Source organism: Melanerpes formicivorus, unplaced genomic scaffold (genome assembly GCF_026170545.1).
Source record: "Melanerpes formicivorus ecotype bairdi unplaced genomic scaffold, bMelFor1.0.p_v2 SCAF_31, whole genome shotgun sequence".
Lineage (NCBI taxonomy): Eukaryota > Metazoa > Chordata > Aves > Piciformes > Picidae > Melanerpes > Melanerpes formicivorus.
The window spans coordinates 7,369,784-7,382,817 of record NW_027142383.1 but is presented as its reverse complement, the minus strand read 5'-3'; the positions used below and the strand labels follow the sequence as shown (position 1 = coordinate 7,382,817).

Sequence of the window (13,034 nt, the reverse complement as noted above, 5' to 3'; positions counted from 1 at the left end):
GGCCAGGTCAAAAGTGCAGATTTTGTCTGTCCTGATGGAGAGGGGTGGGAGCGTGCTGGGGAATATATGAATATGTACGTTTTAACATATTAATATGTATGTTTGCCGTCTATATAAGTTCACCTCGTGCTGTTGGGGTGCGCCTCTAGCAAACTCTCTATGCGCCCAGTGCTGTGTTGCCTTTATTTTATAATAAACTGGTTATAAATTTTCAGCAGTGAGTTCGTTTCTCACAATTTGGTGACCCCGACGTGATTACCCTGCCTGCGACGGCCTTCAGGGCCCTTCAGAAGGGGGGGTGCCCCCGCCGATTTTGGCGGCCCAGAAGGAGGACCCTGGAAGCCTCTCGGAACACGGGTAGATGATCCAGTCGACATTATAAAATAAAGGCAAGGGAAGGAGCTCCTGGAACTAGCCTGTAATTCTAGTGCACAAAGACCTGGGCAAGAAAAGGACTGTAAGTATTGTCCGGTTGGGCGGGTATTGAGTGAGTGTGTGTGTATGCGTGAGATGTGGATTGGACAGTCCGGATCCATGAAGTGATTGTGGAGTCCTTCTAACTGCGTTTCCAAGCACCCGCGAGGGACTTGGCCAGTGAAGGGACAAAGCGGTTGGTGATGGAAAGCATGGACCTCGGGAAATGGGGCAAGGATCAGGTGTAGACCAGCCCCGGGAAACATGGGAGCAACAAGGGTACCCAGGGATATACCCCCGGACAGTCCTCTGGGGTTGCGTGTTGGAGGCACAATACGCAGCATAAGGATAAGGCAAAAAGGATAATGGAAGAAGGGCCTAGAGAGAAAAGTAGATTGTGGGAAGGTTGGGCATTTGAAACGAGAGTGCCCAAAGAGAAGAGAGATCTTAAGGGTTTTTTTTTTAAGCTTAGTTGGATCGGCTCTGGGCGGGCCTGGAGCTGGTGCCATTAGGGTAGGGGCTGCACGTAGAGCAGCTGGAGCTGCAAGTCAGTGTTTGCACCAGCACCTGCGGTAGTGCGGCGGGCGAAGCAGAAGCTGTTGGGGGGAGAGCTGTAGTGGCTGAGCCGTGCCCACCAGGGACTGGTAAAGGATCAGGCCCAGGAGGTGGCCAGGCTCAGGTTGGAGAAGGAGGGTTATTCGTGTTACCAAGGTTCCTAGAGGGGGTGTGGAGAGCGAGTTTTAGGGGCAAAAGGGGAAAGGTTTAAAGTCCCGGTAGCTAAGGAGGGGTCCTGGCTACGGGGTCCCGGAATTTCACTGTGGGTGAGGATTCCAGGATTCTGGATGGTAGTCAGGTGGTCTTCACAGCCCTGGTTTCAGGCTGTGAAGGGGCAGCGTTGTTTCTACAGTCTGGGGGCTGTGGAGACTGGTCGTCCGTAGGGATCGGGCGACTGGCGCTGCGTCCCGGTTTTCGGCGTCCCAGTGGTGAAGGGCCCGGTTTCGGGGTTTTGGAATCCTGTGGTCGGTTCCTTGGGGGGCTTGAACCGTGGGGGCCCACGTCGCGGTGGCGGTCGCGGGTTTGACGTCCTGGTTCCCGGTGTGCCGGCGGTGGGGGACCCGGGTTCAGGAGTTTTTCGTATCCTGCAGTCGGTTCCTTAAGGGGGACTTGAACTGTGGGGGCTCGTGGCGCGGTCACGTTCTCGGGTCTGATGTCCCGGTTTTTAGGGGGGGACCTCGGTTTGAGGGACCTGCTTTGGGAAGGTTTTTTTCCGTGGTTTCAGGTTTCCGCAGGAGGGCAGGGACCTGGGCTGCGGCGGGTGAGGTTTTTTTGCGGTTTGACTTTGCAGGGGATCGGCACAGTGAGGGGGAGTCGGTCGTTCACAGGGAGCGGGCTAGTGGCTCGGAGCTGGCACTTCAACTGCCGCCGCTCGGTTTTGACCCCCGGGCAGTAATTAGTGATCAGGAGAATGGGACAAAAGCAAGTCATCAGAACTCCCTCCCATTCCCATCTCAGAGAGCGCCTTAGGGATCATATTATAAAAAAAATGGTTTAAGCTGAATATGCTGCTGTTTGGATTAGGGCTTCACGCCCTACCCCTGTTCCCATATTTAAGGACAAAGACAAGGAAAAGGCAGACAGGCTGGCGTGAGAATATGGGAGAGGTAAAATCAGAGTGAGGGGGGCCACCAAGAAATCAGAAGTGGCCTAATCAAGATCCTCAGTGGGACCATCAACAGCTTCAGGGGAGACAGAACATGGGACAAGGAATTGAAGAAGCTGTGCCCAGAAATTTTGATAAAGCCTATAGTGAGCATCAGAGGAAGCCGCCTATGGAGTGGATGGTAAGATTAAAGAGAAGTTTGCAGCTCTATTCTGGAATAGATCCCAGTTCTGCAGCTGGGGTGATACTTCTCAGGATGCAGTTTGTTGCAAAACCATAGGCAGATATTAGAAATTGGAAAAGATTGAGTATTGGCAAGACAGAGGTTTAGACGTGAAGCTCAGAAGATGTTTGTAAGGAGGGATGAAGAGAAACAAGGCAAAAGCTAGAATGTTGGTAACTGCTGTAAGGGTACTGGTGATTATGGATAGAGAGGAAAAAAAAGAGGTAAAAGTCTTAGATGATAAATTAGCCCTCAATAGTAATATTAAATGGAGTCCAGAAGATGATGAGTGATTGGATAAATAAAAAGAATGTTGATTAATGCTCTGTTTTAAATTTGCCTGACATGGACAAATCATTTGATCTTTGTGTACATCTATATGGGGTGTTGACCCAGGACTGGACTGGAAGTAAAAATCCTGTAGGGCATTGCTCCAAGTTACTAGATTCTGTAAGTAGGTGAGGGCCAATTTGCTTATCAGCGGCCTTTATTAGTAGAGGAGACCCAGAAAGCGGCTTTTTGTTTTGTTCTGGTCTCAGATCCCACCTTTGGGATTCCTGATGTATATGGGATTGAAGCTGGGGGTAAAGTGTTAATAACAACTGGGAAAGGAGAGTCACTAATTTCCCCCGTGAAGGATCTTTTCTTGGTTTTGTTAACAACAGATCCAGCTGTCCGTACTGCAAAACAAGGGTGGACACATGCTTCGTGAGTAAAAGGAGCACTTCAGGAATGTGCCTCTGAACCTGACTGACTTGCATCTGTAACACCTCTGGTCTAAAGGCTCTGGAACTAGCGAGACAAACCCACCTTTTGAAATATGTGACATCGAATCTGCATTGCAAGAAAATACCAAGGATTTCATTCTGTGTATAAAAGATCCTGGGACTTGATGTCATTGGGGATGGGTAAAGTGTAATAGTAATGGTAAACTGGTTATTTAGAAAAGTGATGGTAAATTTTTCTGCTGCACTATAATGATGTGCTGAGAGTGTGTGTGGTTATAAATGTATGCTGTTGTAGTTATAATTTGAAGTGATTAGGACAGAGGATTCATCTATGTTCTGTGTGTTAAAGTACCAGAAACTGTCTTCAGCTAGTGGGACCACAGAGACTGCAACCAGAGTTAAAGGACTGGTGGATCCATCCACTGAATGGACCATGGTACCCCAAATGGAGGACATGAGGATGAGTTCCAGTATCAGAATAGGAGTGGTAATGGTCCTTGCCTGAAAACATCACAAATTAGAAACAGGTCAGGGTTCAAAATTGGTACAACCTCCCTGGACAAGGGAAGGAGACACGGTCCGAGCAGAGCATTGGTGGGATTGAAGGAGGCAAGGCCGGGTAGACCTCTGTAATTGCCACGAAGAAGATCTAGAACCATGGCTTTGGGCAGCAACCCCATAGGCCATGTGAGTGGAGTTGCAAGTCAAACCGGACTCCTAATTCCCAGGATTAACCACTCGGAGGGAGAAAGGTGTCACCCAGATGGTACCTATTAAAGTAAAAGAGGAAGTATTTTCAGGCAAGGAACATCAGTTGTTATCCCCTCCCTTTACCAGGAAGTTGAAATTGGGAATAAGTAATTATGGCTCAAGCCAAATGTAGTAAAAAGAAGGGGAGGGATTGTGAGAAACTGGTTATAATATTTGGCTTTCGCAAGGGGAATTACTGGGGACTGTGGGGCTTGATCGTTGGCCCGATCGATCGTTGGGCCTGGATCGTTGGGCTGATGGTCTGTATTGTGTGGGGTATTGGGAGAGAAAGGGGAGGTGCCAACAGGTCTAAAGACTGGCCAGGTCAAAAGTGCAGATTTTGTCTGTCCTGATGGAGAGGGGTGGGAGCGTGCTGGGGAATATATGAATATGTACGTTTTAACATATTAATATGTATGTTTGCCGTCTATATAAGTTCACCTCGTGTTGTTGGGGTGCGCCTCTAGCAAACTCTGCGCCCAGCGCTGTGTTGCCTTTATTTTATAATAAACTGGTTATAAATTTTCAGCAGTGAGTTCGTTTCTCACAGGAGCAAAACTTGTTACCGTTCCTTCTTTATAGTGGCTTGTGACCGTTTGAGGCTGTCCCCTTAAAAAAGAGAATATGGTGGTCGGATGTTTGTAAATGAAAAGAAGGATCTAAACTAATTTCATTGGTAGATTGGGAGGAAGCACCTTCTGAACTGGGAGTGCAGCAGAGTTTCCTGGGAATTCCTGCACTTTTCCAGTCAGTCTGTCTTCCCTCCTTCGGTGGCTTTGCAGCTCACAGCGTTCTGGGCTTTTGGCCAAGGCTTGACCTTGAAACTGATAAACTGCAAGGCCTGTATTAACCGCTTTCCAATTAACACATAACTGCTTTTAATTTTTTTCTCTTTTCTCTCTTTCTAACCCTCTCTGGGGAAAGGGGGAGAGAGGGGGGAGCAGAGGTGGGGAACCCCCTCAGCAGAGGGGGGAACTCTCATTTCTGTGCTGCTTTGTTGTATATTTCTGTATATATTGTAAATATTGTAAATTCTGTATATTCCCCTGCATATCCTATATTGCTTTTTAAATATACAGCACCCATTGCTTTGCTAATTCAGCTGTGAGTTTTATTTTTCCCTTTCACTTTCCGGGGGGGGAGAGGCCTTTCCCTTCCAACCCTACGACATGGCTACTAGTCAGCAACCAACCCTCAAATTAAAATGGAAAACACATAATCCAGTATGGGTGGAACAATGGTCGTTCAGACATGATAGGCTGCAAGTCGTTAAGACCCTAATACAGAAACAATAGCAACTAGGTCACACCTTGCTAGCCACCCTCAATCTACCCCCACCCCCAGAAAAGGGAGGATTTTCTAGTAATACTCTTGCCAACCAAAGCTCTGCTCTGATTTAAAGTTACAGTGATAATTTCTTCATTTCTGATTGCAATGTCCTTAAGAGATTTGTTATTTAGAGTTTTGCTAAGTTTTCCTGATAAGCATAATGAATGGTAAGCATTTGATATTTACAGATACCTAGTAGATAGTAATTGTAGTAAGGTGTAAGTACTTAGTAATGAGTTCACATTGTAAGATTTCTTTTGGTTCGAACCTTCTTAGTTGTGTGCCATGGTATTTCAAAGGAGCTCCATGTAATATAGTTAGGTTTCGTAGTAAATAGGTATTCATTTAGAAGTATTCCTTAGCTAAGGTAATGTCTTTATATTTCCTTCTTAGACATAGACTAGAAAAAATACAAAAAAATAGTTTCATAGTTTCATTCAGGGTTGGAAGGGACCACAAGGATCATCTAGTTCCAACCCCCCTGCCATGGGCAGGGACACCCCACACTAGATCAGGCTGGACAGAGCCTCATCCAGCCTGCTCTTAAACACCCCCAGGGACGGGGCCTCGACCACCTCCCTGGACAACCCATTCCAGGGTTTCACCACTCTCATGGTGAAGAACCTCCTCCTCACATCCAGCCTGAATCTCCCCACCTCCAGCTTCATTCCATTCCCCCTAGTTCTATCACTACCTGATATCCTGAGAAGTCCTTCCCCAGCCTTCCTGTAGGCCCCCTTCAGATACTGGAAGGCCACAATTAGGTCACCTCGGAGCCTTCTCTTCTGCAGACTGAACAGCCCCAACTCCTTCAGTCTGTCCTCATAGGAGAGGTGCTCCAGCCCTCTGATCATCCTTGTGGCCCTTCTCTGGACACGCTCCAGCACCTCCACATCCCTCTTGTAATAGGGGCTCCAGAACTGGACACAGTATTCCAGGTGGGGTCTCACCAGGGCTGAGTAGAGGGGGAGGATCACCTCCCTCGACCTGCTAGCCACACTTCTCCTGATGCAGCCCAAGATCTGATTGGCCTTGCGGGCTACAAGTGCACATTGAGAGCTCATGTTGAGCTTTTTGTCCACCAGCACCCCCAAGTCTCTCTCCTCAGGGCTACTTTCCAGCCAGTCACTGCCCAGCCTGGATTTGTGCCTGGGATTGCCTCGACCCAGATGCAGGACCCTGCACTTGCTCTTATTGAACTTCATGAGGTTGGCTTGTGCCCACCTCTCCAGCCTGTCAAGGTCCCTCTGGATGGCCTCCCTTCCCTCCAGCGTGTCTGCTGCACCACACAGCTTGGTGTCATCAGCAAACTTGCTGAGGGTGCACTCAATGCCACTGTCCATGTCACCCACAAAGATGTTGAATAAGACAGGTCCCAGGACTGATCCCTGAGGGACTCCGCTTGTCACTGGCCTCCACTGGGACATGGAGCCATTGACAGCCACTCTTTGGGTGCGGCCATCAAGCCAGTTCCTTATCCATCTAGTGGTCCACCCATCAAACCCATGTGTCACCAGTTTGGAGACCAGGATGTGGTGCGGGACAGTGTCGAAGGCTTTGCTCAGGTCCAGGTAGATTAAATACAGATTAAAATAATAATAAATACAGATTAAAAAATTACTATAAGAAAATTTAAATGTTAATAAAGAGGGTAAAAAAGAAATAAATTAAAAATTACAAAAGTAAGTTAAAAATAATAATAAAAATTTAAAGAACAAAGAAAAATTAAAATACAAAATAACAAAAATTAATTGAATAAAATTATATCAAAATTAGATTAAAATTAACAAAACAAAAAAGTTAAAAAATAATTTAAAAGTGCGGTTAAAAAAAAAATAAAATGCAATGAAGAAAAAACCACATTAAAACAGTATGAAAATAATTTAAAGCAAAAATTAAAATGAATTAAAGATTAAAAGAACTAGATTAAAAGTCAAAATGTTAAACATATCAAAATAATAAATTCACAATAGAAAACAATAACTAAAAATTAAATGAAATAACAAAATAAACAAAAATAATACATACATTCAACATAAAGCGTGAAACAGCTCAAATTAGAATTAAAAAAGAAAAAATATAAAAATAATTTCAAAAAATCAAATTGAAACTAAAAGAAATTAAAACATTAAGTAAAAGCAATTGTAAACATGCAAAAATTTTTTTTTTTAAAAATTAACTTAGAAATAAAATATAAATCCATATAATGAAATCAAACAAAAATGAAATAGATTTATTGAAAGTAGATTTCAAAATGTTAAAGAAATGAAGCAAAAAATTAATCACAAATTTAAAAATAGCTCACATTAAAAACAAACAAAAAACACTCAAAACTAGTTACAAAATATGTGGAATCATAGACTCGTGGAATGAGTCAGGGTTGGAAAGGACCACAAGGATCATTTAGTTCCAACCACTGCCATGGGCAGGGACATCTCACACTGGATCAGGCACGCTAGAGCCTCGTCCAGCCTGGTCTTAAACATTTCCAGGCATGGGGCCTCGGCCACCTCCCTGGGAAACCCATTCCAGGGCTTTAACACTTTCATGGTGAAGAATTTCTTCTCCACATCCAGCCTGAATCTTCTCATCCCCAGCCTTGTTCCATTCTCCCTAGTCCTGTCATTTCCTGACATGCTAGGATGTCCCTCCCCAGCATTCTTGTAGGCTCTCTTCAGATACTGGATGGCCACCATCAGGTCACCTCGAGCCTTCTTTTCTGCTAACTGCAATCATCGCAATAAATGACAGCAGAGGAATCAAGACCATGAGGACACAGCATTTCCCATGCAGTCGAACATCGATCACAATAACTGCTATGATCATCTGGGATCAAACAGCATCACTCAGAAGAATGTAGCACAGCATCAAGTGAATTAGGACTGAATATTGTGGTTGCTTGATAACTTTGTATTCTCTCTTGTTAACTAAGTGTGCCTCAGAATGTAGACATCCTAGAGGATACAGTTTCATCTTTACATTTTGCTTAGTAGAGATTATTAACAAAAAAAAAGGGGGGGGGGGAAAGAGAGAATACCCCATAGCAAAAAATTAGCTCATGGCAACCCTAGAAATGCTGTAACCCTAGAGACATCAACCCTAGAAAGTGTTGTAACCCTAGAAACATCAACTTTGCAATGTGCTGTAACCCTCTCACCACAAGACAGCACAAACATGGCACAACTGTCATGAAAATGACAATCAGCAAACCTGCTTAGCACTGACCTCAATGACTGTCACGATAAACCAAGATGTCAACAGAAAGCATCTAACTTATAACTGAGTGTCGTGACTGCTTAACTGTTGTGTGAACATTAAGAGATCAGAATTACTAGGATGAGAAAAAACACATTATTCTGTGTAAATTTATATTGGGCAAAGCAATGAAGCTCTTTTTGCTCTTGCTGCTTGCCTGCAAGTTTTCTGTCTGTGAAGCTGGAGCCTGGCCAGATCTACCTTTACAGATTAAAGAAATCTTGCTACCATTAAACAATTCATGATTTTTGAACATCCTAGAGAAAATAAAGATGCAACATAATCCTCAAGCAGATTGTAAAAGACAGTGCTAAGGATTGCATTTGTGCCTCAATCTCTGTGTGCAATGCGTTCAGGCATAATCAAGTCTTCTCTGTCAGTAAGAGGAGTGAAATGTAAAGATCAGAACTGTTAAGATCTAAGTTCTTCTCTACAATGCTTGTTATCTTTGACTATGTATTATGCCAACTCTGTAGAGCATTGTAACTAGTTCAACTTAAGCGTTGTGCCTTGTATGGGTTACACCAGTCTGTTAGACATGCTGCACTACAGAACTCTTGCTTTCGCTACACAGCTTAGCTTTACCTTGCTTGCTTCTGTGTTTGCAGTAGCATCTTGTATGGGATGAGAACAACTCCCATGACCAGATTGCTCACAAAAACAAAAAGGGGGATTTGTGGCAATGCCAGCGACGAGCAGTGTGAGCAATGTGGTAGTGCAGGCCTAGAGCCTGACATGGTGGTAGGCCATGCTCAGCATAAATGCAGAGCCAGCTAGCAGTGTAGCAAAACAGTGCTGTGCCTGCAGCATGTAACTAAAACAAGGCACTGGTAGCTATAAACATAGAAAGTTATCTTGGGACAACAGGACATGCACCTGCATCAACAACCTCGTTGTGTCATTAGTAGTTGGACCAATAATCTGTAATAGTGCAATGTGTGGTCACTCAGAGGGAACCAGTGGAGCTATGCCAACATGGCACTCCGAGTTTATATAAGTTCTAGCAGTTTCCTTCCTACGCACTTCTGCCTTTCCTGTCTCCTGTTCTTCTTCGCTTTACTGTGCTATACTTGCACTACAGGCCTGCTCCATAGGCCTGCAACACTGGAACAATAAAGGAACAATACTCGATCATATTGGTCAGTCGTATTGATTCCTATCTCCGTCGCTGATATCCATAGGGTGTCCCTGCCCATGGCAGGGGGGTTGGAACTAGATGATCCTTGTGGTCCCTTCCAACCCTGAATGATACTATGATACTATGAATACCAGCCTAGCATCCAGCACTCAGCACGAACACACCGCACACCAATCCAGAGAGCTCCTGCATCACCTCACCTGTACCTGTTCCTGATGTCCCTACAGCAATGGACTCTTCCCAATTTTTCCTTCCCCTTCAAAGACAGACTGGTTCCTGATTCTTCTGCACATTCCTGCCCAGTTCAAGCACCACCTACATTGACCAGCACCAGAGAGAGATTGCCCTGAGAGAGAGTGAGCCGGGATAACGAGGGACTTGCATTGAGGATTCAAATACCACGTGTCAAGATTGGATGAAGCGGCTGTGACAGGAGAGTGGAAGTGGAACAGAGGGGTGGATTGTGATGGGTTACGCCTGTCCTGGATGAAGGGGAGGAGGGCTTGTGAGAGCATTGCCCTCCCTGCAGGGTGTTCTCCCCCTGGGAAACTAAGTTAGTCTGTTCTACTTCCCCTCCCTCCCCAGCAAGGCTATAAGAAGGAGGACACTGCAGCCATTAGATCTCTTGGCCCCTGCCTTTTGCCTGGACAAGGACTGCCGCTAGTTCCCCTGCTTCTCTGCCACACAGTCCTCCCTGCTGCACCCATGCCTTTGCAAAGGACTGATTTTGTATTTCATATTTCTTTTTTCCCCATCCATCCTTGTTCCTTACCCTTGTGAACCCTACCTGTTATTGTTACATATATATATATATACACACATATATATACTGTTTAAAGAAAAATTCTTTACCTCTCTACTTCCAAGCCAAATCCAAATTATTTCTTGGTGGATTTGCTCCTTTCCTTTGTTTTCCTCCCTATTGGGAAAGAGGAGGGGGGTGCAGGGGGGAGATTCTCAGTGTGGCCCCCATCTGAGCTCTTAAGTCCCAGTTAAGGCTCAAACCACCACATGCAGGTACTAAGCGAGCCAACTAGGAAAGTTGCTGTTCTAGATTTGTTGCTTGTAAACAGTGTCTTGTTGGCCAAGTGGCAACTGGTGGCTGTCTTGGTCACAGTGACCATGAAATAGTTGAGTTCCAAATCATTGGTGATAGAAGCAAAACTGCCAATAAAACTTTGACTGTGAACATAGGGACAGCAGACTTTGGGCTGCTGAAGAAACTAGTCAGAAAGGTCCCCTGGGAATCTACTCTTGAAGGTATTTGAGTTCACAAATGCTAGTCATTTTTTAAGAACCAACTCTTTAAGAGCACAGGAGCAGGCAATTCCAAAGCGTCAGAAATCAAGCAAATAGGGCAGAAAGCTGGTTTGCATGGTGAAAGGTCTTGACGGCAAGATTTATGAGGAGTGGCTGAGGCTACTTGGTTTGTTCACCGTGGAGAAGTAAAGGCTTAAGAGTGACTTCATCGCAGTCTAAGACTTCCTCAAGGAAGGCAGCAGAACAAGAGTTGCTGATCTGCCCTGTCTGGTGACCAGTAACAGGACATGAGGAAATTAAACGAAGGTGCATCAGGGGAAATTCAGAGTGGACAGTTTCTTCATTAGGATGAAAGGACAGCTGGAATGGGGGGCATATAAGGAAGCTGCTCAAGCAGCAAGAGACCTGGTTAGAAAAGCTAAAGCTCAGTTAGAATTAAACCTAGCCAGGGAGATCAAGGGGAACAGTAAAAATTTCTGTAGGTATATTAATGGTAAAAAGAAGACTAGGGAAGGTGTGGGCCCCCCCAGAAAGGAAACAGGTGAACTGGTGATTAGTGACATGGAGAAGGCTGAAGTTCTCAATGATTTCTTAACCACAGTCTTCACTGGCAAGGGCTCCAGCCACACTCCCAGAATAATGGAAGATCATGGCAGGGACTGGAAGAAGGAACTGCCCATTGTGAGTGAAGATCAGGTTCGTGACCATCTGAAGAACCTGCAAGTGTTCAAGTCCATGGGACCCAGTGGGATACACACACAGGTGCATAGGGAACTGGCAGATGAGGTTGCTAAACTGCTCTCCATCATATTCCAAAAGTCATGGCAGTCCAGGGAGGTCCCCACTGACTGGAAAAGGGGAAACACAATGCCTGTTTTGAAGAAGGGAAAGAGGGATGACCCAGGGAACTATAGGCCAGTCAGTCTCACCTCGGTGCCCAATAAGATCATGGAGCAGATGCTCCTGGAAGCACTGCTGAGGCAAAAGAATAATGAAGAGATGATTTGGCACAATCAGCATGACTTCACCAAGGGCAAATCCCACCTGACAAACCTGGTGGCCTTCTGTGACAAGGTCACAACGTTAACTGATTAAGGCTGAGCAAGAGACGTCATTTAACGGGACCTGAGCAAAGCCTTAGACACTGCCCTGCACAACATCCTGGTCTCCAAACTGGTGCAGTATGGGTTTGATGGATGGACCATTCAGTGGATACAGAACTGGCTTGAAGGCCACACCCAAAGGGTGGCTGTTAATGGTCCATGTCCAAGTGGAGATCAGTGACAAATGCAGTCCCTCAGGGATCAGTCCTGGGACCAGTCTTGTTTAACATCTTTGCTGGACACATGGACAGTGGCATTGAATGCACCCTCAGCAGGTTTGTTGATGACACCAAGCTGTGTGGTGCAGCGGACATGCTAGAGAGAAGGGAGGCCATCCAGAGGGACCTTGACAGGCTGGAGAGGTGGGCCCATGACAACCTCATGAGGTTCAACAAGACCAAGTGCAGGGTCCTGCATCTGGGTCGAGGCAATCCCAAGCACCAATACAGGCTGGGTAGTGACTGGCTTGAGAACAGCCCTGAAGAAAAGAATCTGGCAGTGCTGGTGGATGAGAAGCTCAACATGAGCCACCAGTGTGCGCTTGCAGCCCAGAAAACAAATCACATCCTAGGCTGCATCAAGAGAAGCATAGCCAACAAGTCAAGGGAGATGATTTTCTTCCCTCTACTCTGCTCTGGTGAGACCCCACCTGGAGTACTGCATCCAGTTCTGGAGCCCCTATTACAGGAAGGATCTGGAGGTGCTGGAAGGTGTCCAGAGAAGGGCCACAAGGATGATTAGAGGGCTGGAGCACCTCTCCTATGAGGACAGACTGAGGGAGTTGGGGCTGTTCAGTCTGGAGAAGAGAAGGCTCCGAGGTGACCTAATTGTGGCCTTCCAGTATCTGAAGGGGGCCTAATAGAAAGCTTGGGGCAGAGAGGGGAACGGAACAAAAATAGAAATGGGTAGATTCATATTGGATATTAGGAAAAAGTTCTTCACCATGAGGGTGGTGAGACACTGGAATGGGTTGCCCAGGGAGGTAAGAGAAGCCCCATCCCTGGAGGTTTTTAAGGCCAGGCTGGATGTGGTTCTCAGCAACCTGATCTAGTGTGAGGTATCCCTGCCCATGGCAGGGGGCTTGGAAATAGATGATCCTTGAGGTCCCTTCCAACCCAAACAATTTTATGATTCTAGCAGCATGGATGAACAAGGAACTCCTGACTGAACTCAA

At 45.8% G+C, this 13,034-nt stretch overlaps 1 protein-coding gene across 1 annotated transcript in view; it reads right to left on the bottom strand.

The window, feature by feature from the left end:
• PCGF3 (polycomb group ring finger 3) overlaps positions 1 to 13,034 on the bottom strand; it is a 396,460-nt gene that overhangs the window by 342,810 nt on the left and 40,616 nt on the right. The gene's annotated exons all lie outside the window — the stretch shown is intronic.